Source organism: Lolium perenne, chromosome 7 (genome assembly GCF_019359855.2).
Source record: "Lolium perenne isolate Kyuss_39 chromosome 7, Kyuss_2.0, whole genome shotgun sequence".
NCBI classification, from domain to species: domain Eukaryota; kingdom Viridiplantae; phylum Streptophyta; class Magnoliopsida; order Poales; family Poaceae; genus Lolium; species Lolium perenne.
In genome coordinates, this window is record NC_067250.2 from 102,794,647 (window position 1) to 102,819,722 (window position 25,076).

General features: G+C 42.7%; 1 long non-coding RNA gene across 1 annotated transcript; it reads left to right on the forward strand.

Annotated features, from left to right (window-relative positions):
- Window positions 1-712: 712 nt before the first annotated feature.
- Window positions 713-1,935, forward strand: LOC139833057 (uncharacterized). The gene is made up of 2 exons (XR_011748129.1): window positions 713-1,063; window positions 1,581-1,935. It is a non-coding gene; the product is annotated as an uncharacterized lncRNA (long non-coding RNA).
- Window positions 1,936-25,076: the final 23,141 nt, after the last annotated feature.

Sequence of the window (25,076 nt, forward strand, 5' to 3'; positions counted from 1 at the left end):
GAAGGCGTCCCAATTGAACCGCCTAGGCGTCCGTGTCGTCGCTTAGGCAAGGAAGGCCTCGCTCTGGGCGATTTTGGACGCCATGGCCTGGTCGAGCGGGAAACGGAGCAGCCCGAGTGGGAATCCAAAATTGGAGCAGGAATTGGAGAAATTGGCCGCGGTAATTGAGGGAAATAGAGAGAGAAGACAGGGAGGAACCAATTACTCACAATAATCGACTGATTGAGAGAGAAATTGGCGGGCTGGGAGGGAAATTGGGGGCGGGAGAGAAGAGAGAGGAGGGAGCAGGGAGGGAAATTGGTGCCAGGGACAAGGGAAAGAGAGGGAAGAGAGAGGGGAACAGACCAGGGGAATCAGGTTGGGAGAGAAGAGAGAGGAGGGAGCTCCTCTCAAGCTTCTGGCGACTCCTACCCCTGGCGCAGCCCTCTCGCAGGTGTCGCCTTGCAACCCGCCTTGAGCGCCTAGGGCGTTGAGGCGCCTCCCAGCCTTGGGACACCCGGCCGCCTTTAAAACCATGGATTGAAGATTGTGAATCCAATCATTTGGAAAAAGCAGCTGGTCTTCTTAGCCCCGTTGGCTCGATTTTAAGCTCTCCAAAGGTATGGCTCCTACTCAGGTTCTCTATTGTTGCTTATGATGCCATTCTACCGTCCAATAATTAACTAAAATGATCTGGTTCTAATACACCAAGTTCTTCCCGTATCCAGTGGCTTTGAGAGTGTATAGAATCTATGTTGATGTATTAAGCCTTCCATCTTCACCGAGGGAAGCAATGGCTCTACGGGACAAAACGAAGGAGTTATTGAGGACATGGATCCTCTCCATTCTTATCTTAACCCTCTTTGTAACTTTAACAATTTTCTTATTTTATTTGATCTATATGTATGTACAGAATTTTGATTAAGATCCCTGTATTTGATCAATTTATGGAGTTATTGAGCTATATATTTATCTATGTTTTTTCCTCATGAAGTTCTTGATGAATTTCTTACAGGAGGTGTATTGGATTTATAGATAGAAACACAATCTGAAGCAGGAGGCTGCAATGGAACTTTTTACCATGGTGAGTGCTTGCTGCAATCAACCAAGAGTATTCCCAAATTTTAGTCGTATTTCTTGGTTTAACTTATACCAAAATCTGAACAAACTTTTGAGAAAGTAGTGGTTACTCTGTAGGCCTATATGTGATAGTTGTGCACGTCGTTGTGTTTAAAGCTGTTAAGAGGGGTTTCATATTCCTTCAAGTGAAGTAGTCGGTTCATGGGCTGGCGTGCAAGTCATAGTTTGTAATTTTTAGAATTTTGTAGGATAAACATTTGGAATAGGATGTTTTTGAAGAAAGAAGGCATACACTCTGGTTAAATGTGGTGCTTCAGATGTATATTATTAAGTTTCTTGTTAACATGTTTACCAAAGAAAAAGTTTCTATGCTTGAAAGTACTCAAGAAATTAGCTTATCTTCCAGCTGAGATCTTAAAGATTTCCGACTATTTCTCTAAATGTATAGTGTTAGGATTCTGAAATGAAAATATATTCTCTTAGGTTTCTGAAATGTTTAATTGGCTTTGTCCTCTATCAAGTTTGTTAGGTAAATCTTGGGGCGAGCAGTGGATGGCTGATGGCGTGGATGGCCACGACGGAGTACTTGGTCAGCGGATTACATGGAGTGGAGTCGATGAAGGGAGCTGTAGCAGATCAAGGCGAAGAGTTAGAGAGATAGGTTAAGAGATAGGTTAAGAGGAAGAAATTGTACCGTTAACGCAAATTGTGATGGGATAGACGGTATCAGCCAATAAATTGTTTACGCGGGGCAAACATTTGCAATAGTTTCTCGTTCCGTGGTAGCAGTGGTATCAGTTAAGAGGCTCAAAATCTCGAACCAAACTTTTTCTATTTTGCCACTCACAATAAGCATAAACATTCTTCTTGGAATTAGTAATTATCCTTTTATGTTTCTTTAACCATGCTCTCTCTTTCGATACAATAACCATAATTTGCCGCCGGAGCTTATACATAAGCATAAGAACTGCAAACAATGGTGTGAAATCATACTAAATTATCATATCTTACTGCAGCACCGATGTGTGCAAGATACTAAAGCAGTTAAATTTTGAGGTAATTCTTAATACCAAAATAAGCTAAAACTTATGGTTTAAATTCTAATTTGATTATGCCATTTGCGCGATAGCGCAACGGGTCATCTAGTGTATAGATAACCCCTGGTTTGTTATGCAAGTTTGTCACTATGCTGCCTAGAAAACAGATTTCATGTGCTCCACTGTAGAAAATTTTAAAAATCACCAGAACGTGATCTTGATCTGAAATTTCTTGAGTGCATAGTAGTGCTTGCTATCTAACTTCGTTAGTTCTGACTTTTCTGATTTGAGGTACGTAGACAGATCTAATAATTTAAACTTTACGGACTGATTCTGTTGATACAGATTTCCTGTGCTGTGCTGCAAAAATTCGTGAAAAATCTCGGTATGGCATTTTGATCTGAAATTTTTTGTGCATAGACCCGAGGTTATGATCTGTCTTTCATTAATCATGAGTTTTTAGATTTTAGCTACGTAACTATCTCATTGAGTGACATCTTTACAGAGTGTTCAGTTTTGACAGATTTCTATTCTATTTGTTTAAATATTGTACTTAGGATTCAAAAGTTTCCTTCGTTTTCGATGTACGATTGAAATAATAAGAAACCTCAGTATTACAGTGGCTAAATATTTGATAGATTTTATAGAAATTAGGGATACTTGAACACTTGTGGATTTTATTTAATGAGTACTAACCTACTAATGAGTTTTGTGAAGCTTTATGTGGATGTAGTTTTTAAGTTCCAATCAATATGGTGATATGAGATGAGCAAGAGGATGCAAGAGCTCAAGCTTGGGGATGTGTAGATGGATCCCAAGAGAATATTCAACAAGATGCAAATATCTAAGATTGGGGATGCCCAAGGCATCCCCCTATCCATCAACCAACATGAGGTTGTCTCCTTTAAACTCAATATTACCCATCCACATTTAAGCATTGTATATAGTTGCTTTTATTATCTTTGGTTTTATCCTATTTACTTTTATTAGGTTCTTGTTTCTTTTTCATTTTCACTTATAATTGGAAAACAACAACAAAAAAAGGGGGTTTGAGAGCTCCATCAAATAATCATGCCCATCTTAACTGGCTATAAAGAAAGAGCTTTATGGGAGACAACCCAATATGTTTATATTTCTGTTATTTACTGCTTTGTTGAGTCTTGGAAGTCATTACTACTGTAATGACCTCTCCTTATCATGTTTGTTTTGTTTTTGTGCAAAAAATTGCCTCTAATGGTAAGAAAGTGGTATTTGGGAGATTTGCAATCTTTACTGTTTCTGGTTCGTCAAGAGAAACATCGCCAAAAATCACCAGAACGTAAGTTTGAGCTGCCAATTTACGAGCATCTTCCCCAGGTTTTTATCTAACTTTCATTAGTTCAGAGTTTTTCGAGTTACGCAGCGTAACTATTTTTCAAAAAATAATTTTTACGAATTGTTCTGTTTTGACAGATTCTTGCACTGTTTTGCATTTGCATCTTTTTGCCCACCTTTTTGAGTTCTATTGATCAAAGAACCTTATTGAAGTTGTGCTACAGTAGCTAATGCTTATTAAAATGCTTTTCATATGTCATACTGAACTTTGTAGATTTGATTAATATTATCATTGCACTAACGCTGCTAATGAGATTTGTGATGAGTTTTGTATGAAGGAAGTTTTAAGGTGTAGGAAAGAAGAATGATGAGATGAGATGAAGAATGGACAAAAGCTCAATCTTGGGGATGCCCATGTCACCCCAAGATATATTCAAGAAGTACAGGCGTCAAAGCTTGGGGATGCCGCATCCCCTTCTTCATCAATAAAAATATCAGGTCCTGTTTCTGTTTACTATATTTTTATTGCTTCATATACTATGTGTTATTCTTGGAGCGTCTTTATTTTTGCTAGTACTGCGTTTAGCTCTGGTTTTTCACTCCTATTTTTTTCAGAGCTTGTTAGTATGCTTCAGTTATATATGATTATCTCTCTGATCTTTAGTGAATATTATAAATAAGAGTTGTTTCAAATAAGTTGATTGGTGTTGGATACGAGTAAAAAAAATTCATATTAATAGTGATGCAAATGGAAGATCTCCTCTGATGTTTCAATTGGGTTGAATTGATCATTTAGTTTAGACTTTTAATATCACCATATGCTTTCATTAATAAGTTTTGTCGCTATGCATGATTATGACCATTATTGCTCTCTTAGTTGGTCGCTATCTTTCTTTTTTGCTAGCCTTCATTCTGTACTGAGTATGATCTCTGCTCGGGCATCCAACCACCAAAAACCAAAATATGCCAAAAGTGTCCACCATACCTACCTATATGTGGTATTTCACCGCCACTCCAAGTAAATTTACATGTGCTACCTTTAAAACCTTCAAAATAATTCCTTGTTTTTACAATACATAGCTCATGGAAAAGTAGCCTAAAAAAATATTATGGTGAGGAATATGTCACTTATGTATCTTAGTTCTTATAAGCTGATTGTTGCGTGGCAACCATGCTGGCATGGGGACACCATCATCATATTTTTGATAAATATCATGTGAGTTACTATGCATGTCCGTCTTGTCTGAAGTAAAGGAGATAACCATGATAAAATGTTAGAGTATGCATATTGTTAGAGAAGAACATTGGGCCGCTAACCAAAGCCATGTTTACATGGTGGAAGTTTCAGCATGGACATTAAAACCTCAAAAATCTCTTATGAGAATTTTATGTTGCCAAAAGCTTTAAGCTTAAAGAGCAGTCCATTTGTCTGTTGTCCATGTTGTCCCGGTATGGATGTCTAAGTTGAGAATAATCAAAAACGAGAAATCCAATGCGAACTTTCTCCTTAGAGCTTTGTACAGGTGCCATGGAGGTACCCCTTTGTGAAACTTGGTTGAAACATATGTAATGCGATGATAATCCATGGAAATCCGAGCTAATTAGGACAAGGTGCGGGCACTATTAGTATTCGATGCATGAGGCTTGCAACTTATAGGAAGTTTTATACATAACCTATATTACTTATTGCTACCGTTGACACAATTGCCTCTCTTAAAATTTTACATCTTTATGTTTTCAAAATAAAAAGATCTAGCACATGTTTAATCTCTGCTTCCCTCTGCGAAGGGCCATTCTTTTACTTTTATGTTGAGTCTTCATCTTCTAAGTTATATGCACCGTCTTATGAGAGCATAGTTGTCATTCTTAGTTCTATGTCCATGGTCCCAAAATTATTATTGGTTGAATCATGAATGTGTTATTAATTGTTCTTAAATTATTTGTATCTAGTCATCCTTTGAACTTTGAAGGTGCATGTCACCTCAAAAATTATTCTTTTTATCACTTACCTACTCGAGGACGAGCAGGAGTTAAGCTTGGGGATGTTGATACGTCGCAAACGTATCTATAATTTTTGATGTTCCATGCTTGTTTTACACCAATTACTATATTAAGGGACCAACCTATTAATAGTTGCAAAAGTGCACAAGTTCTTGGTTTCAACTTTGTTGTGCAGGAAATAGGCAAATATGGAAGGAAATAGCTCACTATGATGAAATCTGGAATTTCCCGGAATCTGTCCCTGCTGAACACTTTTCAAAGATCGCTTCGAAACACCATCAAAACGACGTCCAATGGAAAAGTCGTAAACTACAAAGTTGTACAGAATTTAAGCCGAACAATTTGGACATCTTATTCGTCCAGAACGGACAACGGATGCATCCGGCAGAGCAGAATTACTGCGGAGGTTCGTGCAGTCTCGGGACTCCGAAAGTTGGTGACGTATTTGACACAAACTCTTTCCATACTTGGATATTTCGGCCCAGCCACGAGTTGTGAGGCTCATGAAGGACAAATGGAAGTCCTAGGAAGGTTCTAGAGGTGCCCAAGAGCCCTTGGATCAAAGGGGCATCCATCCCATGGCCTAGATTGCATCTTCAATACTATATATTGATGGGAAACCCTATTTTTGGAGGCCCCCAAGCATTGTCACGAAAATCCTCCTCCTTGGCAGCAGCCAAGGAGGGAGAAACACTCATCTACACCAGCACCAACTCAAGGAAGAAGAAGGCTAAGGGGCGGCGGTCCCCCATGATGCCGGCGGCGGGGAAGGAGTTCCCCGCGCCGCCGCTGCCGCCGCCCACGCCTCCGCCTCCCGGCGCTCCTCGCTGAGCCCTCCAACGTCTTCACCGCCATCTCCATCACCAACGCCTCATTGTATTCAGTGGTCCATCCTCTCACAAACCTCTGTACCGCCCTATGTAAACATGGTGTTTGATGCTATAAGTTATAATCCTATGATCTATGTCATGTTGCCATAGTTTATTTGTTCTTTGATTGATTGGTTGTTTCTCTTTGGTTCATTAGAGTTGTATGTTGATATGTTACCGTCCTTGGTGCCCATTATATTTGCGCGCGTATGGATCAAGCACCATAGGGTTGGTAGTACTTGTATACTAGAAGGGGTAAGTTCTGCCGGAGTGACAGAAACCTAAGGACGCGAACCGGATAGTTGCATGTATGGGAGTAAGAGGACCATTTACTTAAGGCTATGGTTGGGGAAACCTTAATGTTTGTTAGTATTTACGGATGTTTGCTAGCAATCCAATCATATAGTACTTGTAATCCCGGAGGGAGAGCATGTATATTTAGCCCCTCCTACATAGAAAGCTGCATCGAAGACATTGAACCCAAGATCTTCACTAATCGATCTTGGACAAAGCCACCACTATTACCACCGCCTTTCCACACTCATGGTACTGTTAGTTTAGTTTGTTTTATTGCTGCAGCATTAACATTTATTCTGTGTATTTTATTGTTCTGCAAAGTCACCTCTCATACCTGTTATCGCTCTAGTTTTATTTTCTAGATATTGCAAACGCTTAGTGTGCGTAGAGTTGTATCAGTGGTTGATAGAACTTGAGAGAATGTTTATCCTACCTTTAGCTCCTCGTTGGGTTCGATACTCTTACTTATCGAAAAGGCTACACGCGATCCCCTATACTTGTGGGTTATCATGACTCTAAGTCACAGTCTGGGTACGTGTTTATATTGAATGGTGCTGCAGTAAGCTGGGCAAGCTCGAAGCAGTGCACGGTGGCGAAGTCTTCAACAGAATCAGAGTACATAGCGGCTTCATCAGAAGCGGTATGGATGAAGAGGTTCATTGTAGAGCTCGGTGTGGTTCCTAGTGCATTGGACCCACTAGTCATCTACTGTGACAACATGGGTGCCATCGCCAATGCACAAGAACCAAGGTCACACAAGGGGCTGAAGCATATGAAGCTGCGTTATCACTCGATTCGCGAGTACATCGAAGATGGAGAAGTAAAGATTTGCAAAGTACACACTGATCTTAATGTAGCAGATCCGTTGACTAAAGCTCTCCCTAGGGCAAAGCATGACCAACACCAGAATGCCATGGGTGTTAGGTACCTTACAATGTAATCTAGATTATTGACTCTAGTGCAAGTGGGAGACTGTTGGAGATATGCCCAAGAGGCAATAATAAAAGTGGTTATTATATATCTTTATGTTTATGATAAATGTTTATATACCATGCTATAATTGTATTAACCGAAATATTGATACATGTGTGATATGTAAACAACAAAGAGTCCCTAGAATGCCTCTTAACTAGCTTGTTGATTAATGGATGATTAGTTTCATAATCACGAACATTGGATGTTATTAATAACAAGGTTATATCATTGTATGATTGATGTAATGGACACACCCAATTAAGCGTAGCATAAGATCACGTCATTAAGTTATTTTCTATAAGCTTTCGATACATAGTTACCTAGTCCTTATGACCATGAGATCATGTAAATCACTTATACCGGAAAGGTACTTTGATTACATCAAACGCCACTGCGTAAATGGGTGGTTATAAAGGTGGGATTAAGTATCCGGAAAGTATGAGTTGAGGCATATGGATCAACAGTGGGATTTGTCCATCCCGATGACGGATAGATATACTCTGGGCCCTCTCGGTGGAATGTCGTCTAATGTCTTGCAAGCATATGAATAAGTTCATAAGAGACCACATTCTACGGTACGAGTAAAGAGTACTTGTCAGGAGACGAGGTTGAACAAGGTATAGAGTGATACCGATGATCAAACCTCGGACAAGTAAAATATCCGCGTGACAAAGGGAATTGGTATCGTATGTGAATGGTGAAGGAGATATGCCCTAGAGGCAAAAATAAAGTGGTTATTATTTATATCTTTATGTTTATGATAAATGTTTATATATCATGCTATAATTGTATTAACCGAAACATTAGTACATGTGTGATATGTAGACAAACAAGAAGTCCCTAGTATGCCTCTTAACTAGCTTGTTCATTAATGGATGATTAGTTTCATAATCATGAACATTGGATGTTATTATTAACAAGGTTATATCATTGTATGAATGATGTAATGGACACACCCAATTAAGCGTAGCATAAGATCTCGTCATTAAGTTATTTGCTATAAGCTTTCGATACATAGTTACCTAGTCCTTAGGACCATGAGATCATGTAAATCACTTATACCGGAAAGGTACTTTGATTACACCAAACGCCACTGCGTAAATGGGTGGTTATAAAGGTGGGATTAAGTATCCGGAAAGTATGAGTTGAGGCATACGGATCAACAGTGGGATTTGTCCATCCCGATGACGGATAGATATACTCTGGGCCCTCTCGGTGGAATGTCGTCTAATGTCTTGCAAGCATATGAATAAGTTCATAAGAGACCACATACCACGGTACGAGTAAAGAGTACTTTTCAGGAGACGAGGTTGAACAAGGTATAGAGTGATACCGAAGATCAAACCTCGGACAAGTAAAATATCGCGTGACAAAGGGAATTGGTATTGTATGTGAATGGTTCATTCGATCACTAAAGTCATCGTTGAATATGTGGGAGCCATTATGGATCTCCAGATCCCGCTATTGGTTATTGGTCGGAGTGAGTACTCAACCATGTCCGCATAGTTCGCGAACCGTAGGGTGACACACTTAAAGTTGGATGTTGAAATGGTAGTACTTGAAATATGGAATGGAGTTCGAATATTTGTTCGGAGTCCCGGATGAGATCCCGGACATCACGAGGAGTTCCGGAATGGTCCGGAGAATAAGATTCATATATAGGATGTCATTTTATGTGATTTAAAATGATGCGGAAGGTTCTAGAAGGTTCTAGAAAAGTCCGGAAGAAACCACCAAGGAAGGTGGAGTCCCGGAGGGACTCCACCTCCATGGCCGGCCAACCCTAGTGGGGGAGGAGTCCCAAGTGGACTCCCCCTATGGGGGCCGGCCACCCCCCCATATGGAAGGGGGGAATCCCACCCCAAGTGGGATTCCCACCTTGGGTAGGTTTCCCTATCATATGGAAGGTTTTGGGTTCTGGTCTTATTTGGAGACTTGTAGTCCAACACTTGGGGCTTCCACCTATATAATGAGGGGCCAAGGGGAGGGGGGCGGTGTGAACACCCAGATTTTTAAGTCCAGATGCCTATTATGCCGTACATCGCAATCCCAGGAATAATGTTTTTGCGAGACATAATAGTAAGTAGCATATAGTCATTATTTATTACAACACATATTGTATTACAACCATAGATCACATGATCCAATATTACACGAATATATTGTTCAACATCACAAATAGTAGCGGAAGCGAAGTAGTAGTGGACTATCTATTCCACAGGCAACGCTTGACGTTAGAAGACGATCCTAGTTATCGTAGACGTCGTGCTGTCCGTCATCCTGATACTGGTGCTCTCCTTCATAGTCTGGCATTTGAATAGCCAGGGCAAAGCCATGAGTACTTTTAAAGTACTCGCAAACTAACTCTACAATAATTACTTATTAAGTGTAGTAATGGATGCTAAGCTCTAGGTTTATTTGCATAAAGCCAAGTTTTAGTTTGATAAACATTTAGTAAAGCCTTATCATGTGCTAGACTAACTCAAATGGGAACATTAGTGTCATTCCCACAACTCATATTGATTCACCTCAATAACACCTTTCAATTCATCATTCCTTTTTAAGATCAAACTTATGATAACGGAGATAGTATGGCCTTTCCAATCGTCCGTAACCATGGACACGGCTATTCGAATAGGTTTAACACTCTGCAGAGGTTGTACTCTTGTGCCACAACTTTTGATTTCATCCGTCGAGGATAACCCCGAATCATCGTAACACAGTACGCGGATCATCAACCATAACCTTGCACTTATATATGCTAGTATGAGCACCTCTCCCCATGAGCTTGGCCTCCCGGTGAGAACCGCAGTTAACCCGGGAACTGCACAGGGCTTGGGCCGTACATTCACCTCATTTTAACATCATTCCACACTTAACGGAGGCAGCCTCGGCGTAACCCCTATGATGCTTGTTTAGAGGGAACCCATACTAAAATACACAAGTTTCTAGTTAAGCCCTACCCATAATCAGGTATTGTGGGGGTACTAGTATAATTGGAAGGGTATCACATTCAAACCCAATCATCAATTTTATCAAAAATCACCATCTTCTCTTGTTCAAATCCACCTCCACTTTACTTTCTTTCAAAGTCATTTCACTTCACCATGTTCCCATCTAGAGTAGTCAATTTTAATTGATTAGCACTAGCAACTATATGAGGGGTGCTATCTAGCTTTGAATTGTGCTAATCTAACTTCAAGTATTGTTTTACTCTAGACCAAGTGAATCATAAATCAAATGTACTTTGAAATAAATAAGCAAAAGTAAAAGTAAGTGAAAACATGGGATAGGTAATACATAAAAGTAAAGTGTGATGGTGCCTTTGCTCTTGTAGAGCTAAGCACTTGTATTTAGCAAGGGTTAGCTTGCCTTGAGCTGAGTAGTTATCGAAGTTCTCTTCTTCTTCCTGAGAGTAGGCCTCCTCCTCTTGGTATTCCTTGTTACTAGCGTCTATATACGAATACGAGGTATAAATACTAAACCAAGCTCACATACTAAACTAGAAACACTCAAAAGAGTTCACACACTAATCCTATCATCAATCAAACATGGCATGGTGGATTATTTGATTAGTCTTTATTTAAAAGAAGAATAATTTCCTCTCATTATTCCTATTTCTTAAATTTGGTATTTAGATCCTTAGAGGAAATAATTTCTTCTCATTACCTCATATTAAGATTTAATCTCTTCATATAATAATAAGGTATGAAATATAGGTTGACCCAAGGTCAACATTTCATATCTATTATATGTGAGTATAATTTAATTGAAGTGCTACACTTCACATAGTTTTGAATACTTAACATTTAAATGAATTAAAATCTCTAAGTAATAATTATCAGAGGTTCATTAGCCTAAGTCATTCCCTCTGGTTGTATTACTTAGGATCAAGATTTAAATGAGAGAGTAGCTCTCATACTATTTGTTAAATTTGAATTTCAAGTTTAATTGCTCTAGAATTGACTACATAGCCATTTGATTTGATCTAGTCCATGATCATACAAACAACTTGTCTATGTTATTGCATAATCAAATAGAGGACATCATTTGTGATTTATTAGAGTTGGAATCAATTCAAAATCTATTATGGTTGAATTTTGAATAAAGTTTGAATGTACAAAAGTCCCTGTCTTGTTATTTTTATCAGATTAATTCTACTTTGAATTTGGAGGTGGGACCAGTGGCATTGGTTAGATAATTTCATGGGCTTTCCAACGGTATAAAGTTTGCTAAATTTGGTTTGGCAGATTTTAAACTATTCAAATTTTACTAAACCATCTGCAGCACCATTTGAATTAAGGTTAAATCCAAATTTGAATCTTGGGCTTGGGCGGGAAACATTACTGGGCCGAAACGAGATTTAAACCTACTGCACAGCCCAACAAGCATCTGGTGCGCTTGGGCCGCACTGACGAGGTGGGGGCCACCCGTCAGTGTGTTATAACGCATCGAAACGGTACGCAGCATCTGAGCCGCAGGATTAGAAGGGAGATCGACGGCGTGTGAGCGTCGTCGTCTCCGGCGAGAGGCGAGCTCACTGGCGGCGAGCCTAGGGGGTCGGGGAGCCTACCAGGCCGTTGCAGGTGTCTAGCAGTGTGCGCGGAGAAGTGGTTGTCGACGAGGAACATCCTGGTGCAGCGGCGGCGCTCGGGGAGGCTCCAGTCGAAGCAGGGCTTCCGCGAGCTCCGGCGGACTTGAGCTTGCAATTCGAGCAGCTCCGGCGGTGACTGGTGAAATTGATGGGTGGAGGTGGCTCAGTGAGGAGAGGGGAGTGGATTGTGTGCAGAAGGGAGGAGCCGATCGCCTCTATTTATAGGGTCGAGGGTTGGCCGCGGGGTGCTGAGAAGGAACGGCCATGGCGCGGCTCCTGTGGCGAGCGAAAGGGCAAGGCGAGGACGGCTACGGCTAGCTAGTGTCCTGGCGATGCTCAACCTGTATCGGGGCAGAGAAAAGGGAGATGGGAGAGCTCGGGCGCGTCCAATGTCTGTCACGGGGCACGCGGCCGAAAGTCGACGAGGACGACGACGACGGAGCAGGGGCAGGCCTGGGAGTTTGTCTAGAGTGTAGAGGGCGGGGAGTAGATGCTCAACGTGGTGGTAGGGATGCAGGGGGAGGACGACGTCGATCGAGTGCTCGACGTACTGGCGCGGCCAGTGCGCGGTGAGCGCGCGTGCTGGCGCGTCCTGGCATGCTTTGGGCGCGCGTGTTCTGGCCAATGCCGAGCGTTGGCGTTGCTGGGGCGTGTACGGTGAGGTTCCTCGTGATGCCAAGATGCTCTGGGACAAGGAGAAAAGTTGAGAGGAGGGCTGGAGAGAGTTTGGCCAAAGTTGGCCGGGTGTGCTTGACATGGATGCTTTCTCTCACTTTTCCACTCTACCAAGCCCTAGCATGTACCAAGCTTGATGCAGGGGAGCCAGAGGGATCAAATGATCACAGGTTAAAGGTGGTTTAGGCAAGAAACCGATGGACAATAGCATGTAACACTAAATGGAAACAATGCCTGCCAAGTGTTCGGTCAAATGGCCGCATGAAGCTTTTGTTTGAATTTTGAAATTCTTTTTGGTGAATCTCATTTATATAATTAATGTGTTGGATTGGTGGTGGTTTTGCTCAATTTGGAGTTGTTTTGCAAAATGGCAAAAGTGACATGATCTTCTCTTTAATTCAGCATCACTACTTGTCACCTTGTTACTGGTCAACCTAGTCAACTCTAGCCATGGTGGTCAACATCAAAGTTACTCACCTTGACATGGTCTTGGATGACATGGCTTTGGTTGACCAAGTTTAGTTTAAGAGTTGAGAGAACCAGGGGGGCAAAGTAGTGAAGAAATTATTTTTGGGCCATATGACCATTATCATATGTATGAAGAAATTTTGATTTCCTTGTGTTTGATTCTTGGTCCATGGGTGCAATTGTGTTAGTTTATCATATTAAAGTATTTTACAAGCAAGAGGGCAAGCAATTATGGCCTAGGGTGAGGATTTGCAAATTGGCATATTGTGTATGTAAGTGAAATATGGGTTTTTCCCATTTTCTTCATTTCTTCTCAAACTAGGGTTTGATCATCTTTGTTAGGGTTCAAATAGCAATTGATAATCATACTAACACTCATCATGGCAATTGCACAAAAGAAAATCACTCAAATGCATGAATCTATATGTGGGCACTATATGCATAGAAAAAGTTTTTGTTAATTGCAAATTTTGAGTTTGGGAAATTTTCTTTCTTGTTGAATGTTGTTGAAACTTGGGATGTTACAAACCCTTCCCCCTTACAAAAGATCTCGTCCCGAGATCTGAGAAAACTAGGTACTAAAGAGATCTGGGTACTCAGTCCTCATAAAGTCTTCTCTCTCCCAAGTGGCTTCTTCTTCGGTGTGGTTACTCCATTGGATCTTCAGAAACTTGATACTTCGGGTACGGGTGGTTCTGAAAGCTTCTTCCAAGATGCGAATAGGTACTTCGCGGTATGTCATATCTGAGTTGATATCCACAACTCGATGGTCGATGTTCTTGAAAACCTCGGTCTTCTCGGGCACTTCTAAGCACTTCCGGAGTAGCGAGATGTGAAACACATTGTGCACCGCTGACATTTCTTCCGGTAACTCCAGTTGATAGGATACTTCTCCTCGGCGACTCAGGACTTTGAAAGGTCCGACATATCGGGGTGCGAGCTTCCCCTTAAGTTGGAATCTCTGCATTCCTTTAAGAGGGGACACCTTGAGATATACGAAATCTCCGATCTCGAAGGTCATTTCTCGGCGTCTCTTGTCGGCGTAGCTCTTCTGTCTTGATTGGGCTGTCTTGAGGTACTCGCGGATCTTGTGAACCTTCTCTTCAGCTTCTCGGAGAATATCTGGTCCAAAGACTTGACTCTCTCCTACTTCCGACCAATTCAGAGGGGTACGGCACTTCCTTCCGTACAGTGCTTCAAAGGGGGCCATCTGCAAGCTGGCTTGGTAGCTGTTGTTGTACGAGAATTCTGCGTACGGCAAGCAGTCTTCCCACTTAGATCCATACTCTAACACACATGCTCTCAACATATCTTCTAGTATCTGGTTGACTCGTTCAGTCTGTCCATCTGTCTGTGGGTGATAGGCTGTGCTGAAATTCAGACGAGTTCCGAGTCCTTCATGTACTTTCTGCCAGAATATGGAGGTGAATTGGGATCCCCTGTCGGATACTATCGACTTCGGGGTTCCGTGCAGGCTGACTATCCTTGAGATGTATAACTCTGCAAGTCTTGGTCCTTGATAGGTGGTCTTGACGGGGATGAAGTGGGCGACTTTGGTTAGTCTGTCGACCACTACCCAGATGGAATCATTTCCTTTACTAGATTTGGGCAGTCCGGTGATGAAGTCCATTCCTACGGAATCCCACTTCCATTCGGGAATCTGTAGGGGTTGCAACAGTCCTGCAGGGCGTTGATGTTCTGCTTTGACTCTTTGACAGATGTCACACTTGGCGATGTAGCTTCCAATTTCTCTCTTCATTCCATGCCACCAGAATTGTTCCTTCAAATCCTGGTACATCTTGGTTCCTCCGGGGTGAATGGAGTATAGGGTGTCGTGAGCTTCTTTCAGAATAACTTGCTTCAACTCTGAGTCTGACGGCACGCAAAGGCGCTTGTTATACCATAGTACTCCTTCTTCATCTACGGTGAATCCCGGTGCTTTTCCGGCAGCTATTTGGCTCTTGATCCCATCAATGCTAGCATTTCCTTTCTGAGCTTCCTTGATCTGGCTAATCAGGGTGGGTTGGAGTTCAATGCTGGCGAGATATCCCTCGCTAACCAGTTCCAGTCTAAACTGTTCAAACTCTTCATACAGGCTGGGTTGCTCGATTGCTAACATGGAGTTTAACTAACACGGCAGTCTACTCAGAGCATTTGCTACCACATTGGCCTTGCCGGGGTGATAGTGGATTTCCATGTCGTAATCCTTGATTAACTCTATCCATCTGCGCTGCCTCATATTCAGCTCCTTCTGCGTGAAGATATACTTCAGGCTCTTGTGATCCGAGTAAACCTCGCATCTATTACCCATGAGGTAATGACGCCATACTTTCAATGCTAACACCACCGCTACTAGCTCTAAGTCATGGGTTGGATAGTTCTGTTCATGCTGCTTCAGTTGTCTTGACAGGTAAGATATTACTTTTCCTTCTTGCATCAGCACACATCCAAGACCAATGTTGGAGGCGTCACAGTACACATCAAATGGCTTGGTAATGTCCGGCATAACCAGTATTGGGGCTGATGTCAATCTTAGCTTGAGCTGTTGAAAGCTCTCTTCACACTTGTCGGTCCATTCGAACTTCCGGTCCTTCTTCAACAATTGAGTCATCGGTCTTGCTATGCTTGAGAATCCTTCAACGAATCGGCGGTAATATCCCGCCAATCCGAGAAATGCACGGACTTCGGTCTGAGTGGTTGGGGCTTTCCATTCTTCAACAGTCTTGATTTTTGCGGGGTCAACGGCAATTCCTCCGGCTGACAAGATATGACCCAAGAATCCTACTTCTTTCAACCAGAACTCACACTTGCTGAACTTGGCATACAACTGATGCTCCCGAAGGGTATCTAGGACCACTTCCAAATGTTGCTCATGTTCTTCTTCGGATTTGGAGTAGATGAGGATGTCGTTGATGAAGACAACGACAAACTTGTCTAGGAAGTTCATAAAGATCTTATTCATGAGATTCATGAAGTAAGCGGGGGCATTGGTCAATCCAAATGACATGACATTGTACTCGTACAATCCATATCTGGTGGTAAAGGCAGTTTTGGGGATATCGGTGGCACGAATCTTCAGCTGATGGTATCCTGTCCGCAGATCAATCTTCGAGAATACTTGGGCTCCGGTCAGCTGGTCAAACAGATCTTCTATCTTGGGCAACGGGTACTTGTTCTTGATGGTGACATCGTTGAGCTTACGATAGTCCGTAACCAAACGAGTGGCACCGTCCTTCTTATCCACAAACAGAACTGGTGATCTCCAGGGTGACGCACTTGGTTGAATCAGACCTTTGAATAGCATATCATCCAGTTGCTTCTTCAGTTCCACTAACTCTGCCGGGTTCATGCTATAGGCTCTCTGGGCTATAGGTACGGTTCCAGGGATTAACTCGATGATAAACTCGATATCCCGATCTGGGGGCATACCGGGTAGATCATCCGGAAACACATCAGGATATCGACAAACGACCCTGATCTGATCCAAGGTGGGTTTGGCTAGGCTTTGGTTGCAGGTGAACTTTCTGGGAAGTCTTTCAGATATGTGTTCAACTACTATTCCGGTGCTACTAGTCATGGTGATGGCCTTCTTGGCACAATCAATCAGTCCATGATGTTTCGCCATCCAGTCCATTCCCAGGACTACTTCCAAACCTTTGGCTCCCAGAACAATCAAATTTGCATAAAATTCTATTTCATGAATTCTGATAGGCACATCTTTGCAAATTTTTCTAGCTTTAGTTGTTGATCCGGGTATTTGAACTATCATGACATGCTTCAAACTGATGGGTTGAATCTTACTAGTGCATGCAAAATCTTCGGTAATAAACGAATGCGATGCTCCAGAATCAAACAGCACTCTTGCAGGTATTGAGTTAACAGAGAACATACCCAGCACAACGTCTGGGGCTTCCTGAGCTTCTTCTGCGTTCATGTGGTAGAGGCGACCATTGCGGTTGTTCGGGTTGTTGGGGGCGAACTTCTTGTTGGTGGTGACACGACGCTGCTGCTGAGCAGGGCCTGAGGTGTTGGTGGCAGTCTTGGCGAGCTTCTTGGGGCACTCATAGGAGAAGTGCCCCGCCACTCCGCACTCGTAGCAGTTGTAGGTGGACTTGTCCTTGGGGGTGATGGGAACAGCATTGCTCCCAGTCCTTGGAGCGGTGTTGGAGTTGTTGTTGGGGGCGCGGGGTGGAGCGCGGTTGAAGTTATTGTTGTTGTTGTTGTAGTTGTTGTGGCCTCCTGACCTGGGGTTTCCTCCACTCCGGTTCTGATAACTCGGACGTGGATTCTGCATCGGGGGCTTGTTGTTCCTTGGGGCGAACCCTCCACTTGAGCTGGGGCGATACTTGTGGTTGTTGCTGGGCCCACTCTGGTTCATCATGCGGCGCTTGCGGTTCTCGTTGGCTTGGTGTATCTTCCCTCCATTTGAATGGCGGAGTCAACGAGGGCTTCTAAGTCAGCAAAGGGGATATTGATCAGCACAGTCTGCATCTCATCGTGCAGTCCATTCAGAAACCTCTCCTTCCTCTTCTCGACGGTATCCGTCTCATCCGGGGCGTACCTTGACAGAGTGAGAAACCTGTCGCGGTATTCCACCACGGACATTCTTCCTTGCTTGAGTTCACGGAACTCGTCTCTCATCTTCTTGATCAGTCCTTGGGGCACATGGTATTTGCTGAATTTCAGCTTGAAGTCTTCCCATGTCATCATCTGTCCCGCATTCATTGCACGGGCACTTGTCCACCAGGCTCTGGCAGGTCCTGACAGGTAGTGGGTGGCGAACAGTACTTTTTCTGCGGCTTCAACTCCCGCGACTTCGAGGTTGTTCTCCATGGTCTGGAGCCAGTCATCAGCATCGAGGGGCTCTTCAGTCTTGTTGAATACCGGAGGGTTGGTGTGCTGAAAGTTCTTCAGCTTCGATCCAGGGTGATCGTGGTTTCCGTGGCCTTGATTGTTCTGAGCTATCTGTTGCAGTGCGGTAATGTTGGCTTGGCGTTCAGCTCTTTCGGATTCTCGGTCTGCCATCAGGGTTTGCAGTAGTTGCATCATCGCGTCGTTGGTGCGATTGGGAGGGGCCATCTGAACATTGGGGTAGATGATAAGATAAGAGGGAAATTTCTATGGTTTGTTTGGTGAAAGTTTTAAAAAGTTCATAAGATTGAAAACTTGAGTAGTGTTGCGGGGGTAAAAACCAACAACACTTTTTCATTCATACCAAGCATCATACATTACAATTCTAACACACCGTTGGTTTGAAGAACCATTCATCGCTCTACGATACAAGGGGATCCTGATACAACTCACACATACGAAAGTGCTTTAAAAGAAACTACTCTTCAGGGGGGAATACTTCGTCTTCACTGGTAATGTGCTTGGCGAAAAGCGAGGGCGTTGTCCAACTCCTTGCGGGTCTTGTACAGCATGAAGTCGAGGTGTGCTACATAGTGGTTCATCTCCGTGTGCGGGGGCATGGTCATTGGTCTTCCGGTGGGGTCATGTCTTGGGTAGTAGATGAAGCGAGTGTTCTTAATCTTGTTCTCATTTTGTCCACACAGACGAGAAATTGCTTCTTGCATAGCTCTGACTAGTCCTTCCTTCCAAGTGTTTCCCGTTACAGAAAACCATATGGTTTCCCATATTGGGGCTCCAAGCTTTTCTCTCAGATCTGCAATAACTTCCCACCGAGGTGGTCCTCCCGATGGATTGTTGAGGGGTATTCCGAAGAACTCGGGATACGGGCGTCCTAAATACTCAACCAGTTGTTTCAAATCTTTCTCGAACATCAGGTTTCCCCCGTGACCAAGCTGATAAAACTCCCATTTGTACTCCATCTGTGAAGAATTATGATGAGGGAGTTAGAGAAGTGTATCAAAATTTTAGGTAATAGTATAAGAAGAATAGAGCATGACTTTCTTATTTTGAAAAAGATCTCAATGATAAGAGGGAGAATAAGTTTTCTTAAATAGTCACTTCATTTGTTTTTGAAACTAAAATTTTCAGACGTCCATTCTAACTAGGGTCTCCTAAGGTCAACAATGGCTCTGATAGCCGGCCACCTCAAGACCACAAGCTGGCCGCACCCCTCAAGTGGCCGGCCACCCCCTCCCAAACCCTAGCCGCCCCCCTCTCCTCCATAGCTCCCGCGTGCTTTAGCGAAGCTCCGCCGGAGTTCTCCACCACCACCGACACCACGCCGTCGTGCTGTCGGATTCAAGAGGAGCTACTACTTCTGCTGCCCGCTGGAACGGGAGGTGGACGTCGTCTTCATCAACAACCGAACGTGTGACCGAGTACGGAGGTGCTGCCCGTTCGTGGCGCCGGAGGGATCGTGATCAAGATCTTCTATGCGCTTTTGCAAGCGGCAAGTGAACATCTACCGCAGCAACAAGAGCCTCCTCTTGTAGGCTTTGGAATCTCTTCAAGGGTGAGACTCGATAAACCCCTCGTTGCTACCGTCTTCTAGATTGCATCTTGGCCTGGATTGCGTGTTCGCGGTAGGAATTTTTTTGTTTTCTATGCAATGTTATCCTACAGTGGTATCAGAGCCGTGTCTATGCATAGATGGTTGCACGAGTAGAACACAATGGTTTTGTGGGCGTTGATGCTCTTGTTATCTTTAGTTTGAGTACTTTGCATCTTTGTGGCATAGTGGGATGAAGCGGCTCGGACTAACTTTACATGACCGCGTTCATGAGACTTGTTCCTCGTTCGACATGCAACTTGTATTGCATAAGAGGCTTTGCGGGTGTCTGTCTCTCCTACTATAGTGAAGATTCAATTTACTCTTCTATTGAAAACATTAGTATCAACGTTGTGGTTCATGTTCGTAGGTAGATTAGATCTCTCTCGAAAACCCTAAACCACGTAAAATATGTAAACCAAATTAGAGACGTCTAACTTGTTTTTGCAGGGTTTGGTGATGTGATATGGCCATAATGTGATGATGAATATGTATGAGATGATCATTATTGTATTGTGGCAACCGGCAGGAGCCTTATGGTTGTCTTTAAATTTCATGTTGAGTAGTATTTCAAAGTAGTTGTAATAGTTGCTACATGGAGGACAATCATGAAGACGGCGCCATTGACCTTGACGCTATGCCGACGATGATGGAGATCATGCCCGAAGATGATGGAGATCATGTCCGTGCTTTGGAGATGAAGATCAAAGGCGCAAAGACAAAAAGGGCCATATCATATCACATATGAACTGCATGTGATGTTAATCCTTTTATGCATCTTATTTTGCTTAGATCGCGACGGTAGCATTATAAGATGATCCCTCACTAAAATCTCAAGATAATAAAGTGTTCATCCTTAGTAGCACCGTTACCAAGTCTTGTCGGTTCGAAGCATCTCGTGATGATCGGGTGTGATAGAATCAACAAGTACATACAACGGGTGCAAGACAGTTTTGCACATGCGGATACTAAGGTGGCCTTGACGAGCCTAGCATGTACAGACGTGGTCTCGAAACACGTGATACCGAAGGGTAGAGCATGAATCATATGGTGATGATCGGACTTAGGTGCGGTGGATTTGGTTCGTGTGATCACTAAGACAATGCGAGGGATATTGTTTTGAGTGGGAGTTCACCTAGATTTTTAATTATGTTGAATTAAAATTTGAACTCAATTTGTCATAAACTTAGTTTAAACTTTTGCAAATATATGTTGTAGAGATGGCGTCCCCAATCAATTTTAACCAGTTCCTAGAGAAAGAAAAACTTAAGAGCAACGGTAGCAACTTCACCGACTGGTTCCGTCATGTGAGGATCTTCCTCTCTGGTGGAAATCTGCAATATGTGCTTGATGCACCGCTAGGTGACCCTCCTGCAGAAACTGAAACCGATGAAGTAAAAGCTGTTTACGAGACTCGGAAAATTTGGTACTCTCAAGTTCAGTGTGCCATCCTGTGCAGTCTGGAATCCGATCTTCAAAAACGTTTTGAGCACCACGATCCTCATGAGTTGATGAAAGAGCTGAAAGCTATTTTTGAGACTCATGCGGCCGTGGAATGCTATGAAGCATCGAAACAATTCTTCAGCTGCATGATGGAAGAAGGCAGCTCCGTTAGTGAGCACATGCTCGCCATGACCGGGCATGCGAAGAAACTCAGTGACTTGGGAATAGTGATTCCTAACAGACTGGGGATTAATCGTGTCCTTCAATCACTGCCACCAAGTTACAAGAACTTTGTGATGAACTACAATATGCAGAACATGAACAAGGAGTTACCTGAACTCTTTGGCATGCTAAAAGCTGCTGAGATTGAGATCAAGAAAGAGCACCAAGTGTTGATGGTCAACAAGACCACCAGTTTCAAGAAACAGGGCAAGTCTAAGGGAAAATTCAAGAAGGGTGGCAAGAAAGCTGCCACGCCTCCTGTGAAACCTAAGAATGGCCCTAAGCCTGATGCTGAGTGCTATTACTGCAAGGAGAAGGGACACTGGAAGCGTAATTGCTCCAAGTATCTGGCTGATCTAAAGAGCGGCCTTGTCAAGAAGAAGAAAGAAGGTATATCTGATATACATGTTATAGATGTTTATCTCACTGGTTCTCGTTCTAGTACCTGGGTATTTGATACTGGTTCGGTTGCTCATATTTGTAACTCGAAACAGGAACTAAAGAATAAACGACAACTGCTGAAAGATGAAGTGACGATGCGCGTTGGAAACGGATCCAAGGTCAATGTGATCGCTGTCGGCACACTTCCTCTACATCTACCTTCGGGACTAGTTTTAAGCCTAAATAATTGTTATTATGTACCTGCGTTGAGCATGAACATTATATCTGGATCTTGTTTAATGCAAGACGGTTATTCATTCAAGTCTGAGAATAATGGTTGTTCTATTTTTATGAATAATATCTTTTATGGTCGAGCACCACAAAAGAATGGCTTATTTCTGTTAGATCTCGATAGTAGTGATACGCATATACATAACGTTGATGCTAAGCGAATTAAATTGAATGATAATTCTACTTATATGTGGCACTGTCGTCTTGGTCATATTGGAGTGAAACGCATGAAGAAACTCCATACTGATGGATTACTTGAATCACTTGACTTTGAGTCACTTGATAGATGCGAAGCATGTCTAATGGGTAAAATGACTAAGACTCCATTTTCTGGTTTGATGGAGCGAGCTACTGACTTATTGGAAATCATACATACTAATGTGTGTGGACCAATGAGCGTAGCATCGCGCGGTGGTTATCGTTATGTTCTAACCTTCACAGATGATCTGAGTAGATATGGGTATATCTATTTCATGAAACATATATCCGAAACTTTCGAGAAGTTTAAGGAATTTCAAAGTGAAGTAGAAAATCAACGTAACAAGAAGATTAAATTTTTACGATATGATCGTGGAGGTGAATATCTGAGTTATGAGTTTGGCATGCATTTAAAGAAATGCGGAATACTTTCACAATTGACACCGCCGGGAACACCACAACGAAATGGTGTGTCCGAACATCGTAATCGAACTCTCTTAGATATGGTTCGTTCTATGATGTCTCTTACTGATTTGCAGTTATCATTTTGGAGTTATGCATTAGAGACAGCCGCATTCACTTTAAATAGAGCACCATCAAAATCCGTAGAAACGACACCGTATGAATTATGGTTTAATAAGAAACCTAAGTCAGTTGCTCCCGAAAGTTTGGGGTTGCGAAGCCTATGTAAAGAAGTTACAACCGGACAAACTAGAACCCAAAGCGGAGAAATGCGTCTTCATAGGATACCCTAAGGAAACTATAGGGTACACTTTCTATCACAGATCCGAAGGCAAAATCTTTGTTGCTAAGAACGGAACCTTTCTTGAGAAAGAATTTCTCACTAAAGAAGTGACTGGAAGAAAAGTAGAACTCGATGAGATTAATGAATCTATACTCGTTGATCAGAGTAGCGCAGTACCGGAAGTTGTACCTGTACCGCCTACACCGGCAACAGAGGAAGCTAATGATAATGATCATGAAACTTCGAACGAGGAAACTACTGAACCTCGCAGATCGACAAGGGAACGTGCCACTCCTGATTGGTATGATCCTTGTCTAAATGTCATGATTGTGGATAACAATGATGAGGACCCTGCGACGTATGAAGAAGCGATGATGAGCCCAGATTCCAACAAATGGCAAGAAGCCATGAAATCTGAAATGGGATCCATGTATGATAACAAAGTATGGACTTTGGTAGACTTACCTGATAGCCGAAAGGCTGTCGAGAATAAATGGATCTTAGTGAATATGGCGACCACCACCCACCCACCCTAAAAACCCTCATCGCCGGCGATCATCGGATTTTGTGGTTCCTATACCACATCTGATCCGATCCTTCTGTTCCTTCTCTTTGTCTCTACAAGGTAACTGTTTCTTTTCGACGTCTCATGGCTTCTCCTTCCTGGATCTGGAATGTCTCCTATATGGCGGTACAAGATCTGGACAATGGAACTCGTAATCTTAAGGATGGGGAGATCCATATCTGGTCTGCTTCCAATTGGATCACATTGTTCGATGATCAGGGTATCCCTATCATTGGTAAATCCATGCAACCTGATATTGATGTGTTTAAGGCCCGGTCTGTCATTGAATTCTCAGCATTTCATGCTTTTATTGATCATCGCATTTATCCAACTCCTGATGTTATTGATGAGATCGAACAAGACACCACTATAATTACATCTGCTTTAGATCTCAAGGGCAAGTCAAAAGTTCCTGATCCTATTTCTGCGGAGCTTCACTCCAAGAAATCTTCCTCTACTGCTGCTCCAACCCAACCTTCTAAGATGTGGAAGATTACATATTCTACACACAAAGATCTTGATCGCGGAAGAATGAAGGCTTATGATGGATCTCTCTCTAGATCTGTCAAGGATGATTGGATCACTCTTTTGGATGCAAAAGGGAAAATTATTGGATGCAGATATATGGAATCCAAAGACAATTTCTCTGTCGGTGCTAAACTATATTTTCCAATGCATGTGGTTCGAATGGGGCAGCCTTTGAATATGACGAGCAACGTCACGCCCGAGTGCATGGCCCATGCATCATCTATTGGTTCGGTTCCCAAGGCATCGGTTGGTAATAAGGAGTATCAAGAATCTCCTCAGATGAGTCATTATAGTCTGTCAAAAAATTTGGATTATAGCCCGGGTATAAAGGTTGCAAAGTTTTGTTATTCTCATTTTGGCAGAACAGTTCACCCATCTGCTAGCTCGGGACATTTCACAATGGTTGTTTCTTTTGGCCGTGCTTCATTCAAGCTTGATGAAAGTGCTGTGGGTATTGCTCTTGAGGCTGCAACTGGTGGTTTCAGTGGTGACCTCAAAGTGTCTTTGCTTCGAGACAGGGTTTTCTCTTTTTGCGTATCATGCAAATCTGTTGGTTTTTATTTGTTTAATCTTAGAAGCTTTGCTTGCACACAATTCAAGTGTTTCTTTCACCTATGGAGTTGGGGTGGTCCAAATTGGCAGGGAGAATTTCAAAATTGGCAGAGGGAGTGTGAGCAATCTTGGACAATTGTTAGTCCCACAAAAAAAAGGGTACACCTGGGTATGTCTGCTATGCAACAGGGTCAACCCAAACCTATTTTGAGGAAAGATAAAGCTCCCTCAAGGAATCTTTCTTTTGCGGATTCAATTGAATACACAGCATGCAAAGGGTATCAAAATCCTAAATTTACTGTTGGGGTTTTCTTGCCTCCTACTCATTGTACATCCACGTTGCCTTCTTTGAAATTTGGATCTGCAAAACCCTTTGAGTTTACACAAGACAAGCTTGTTCAG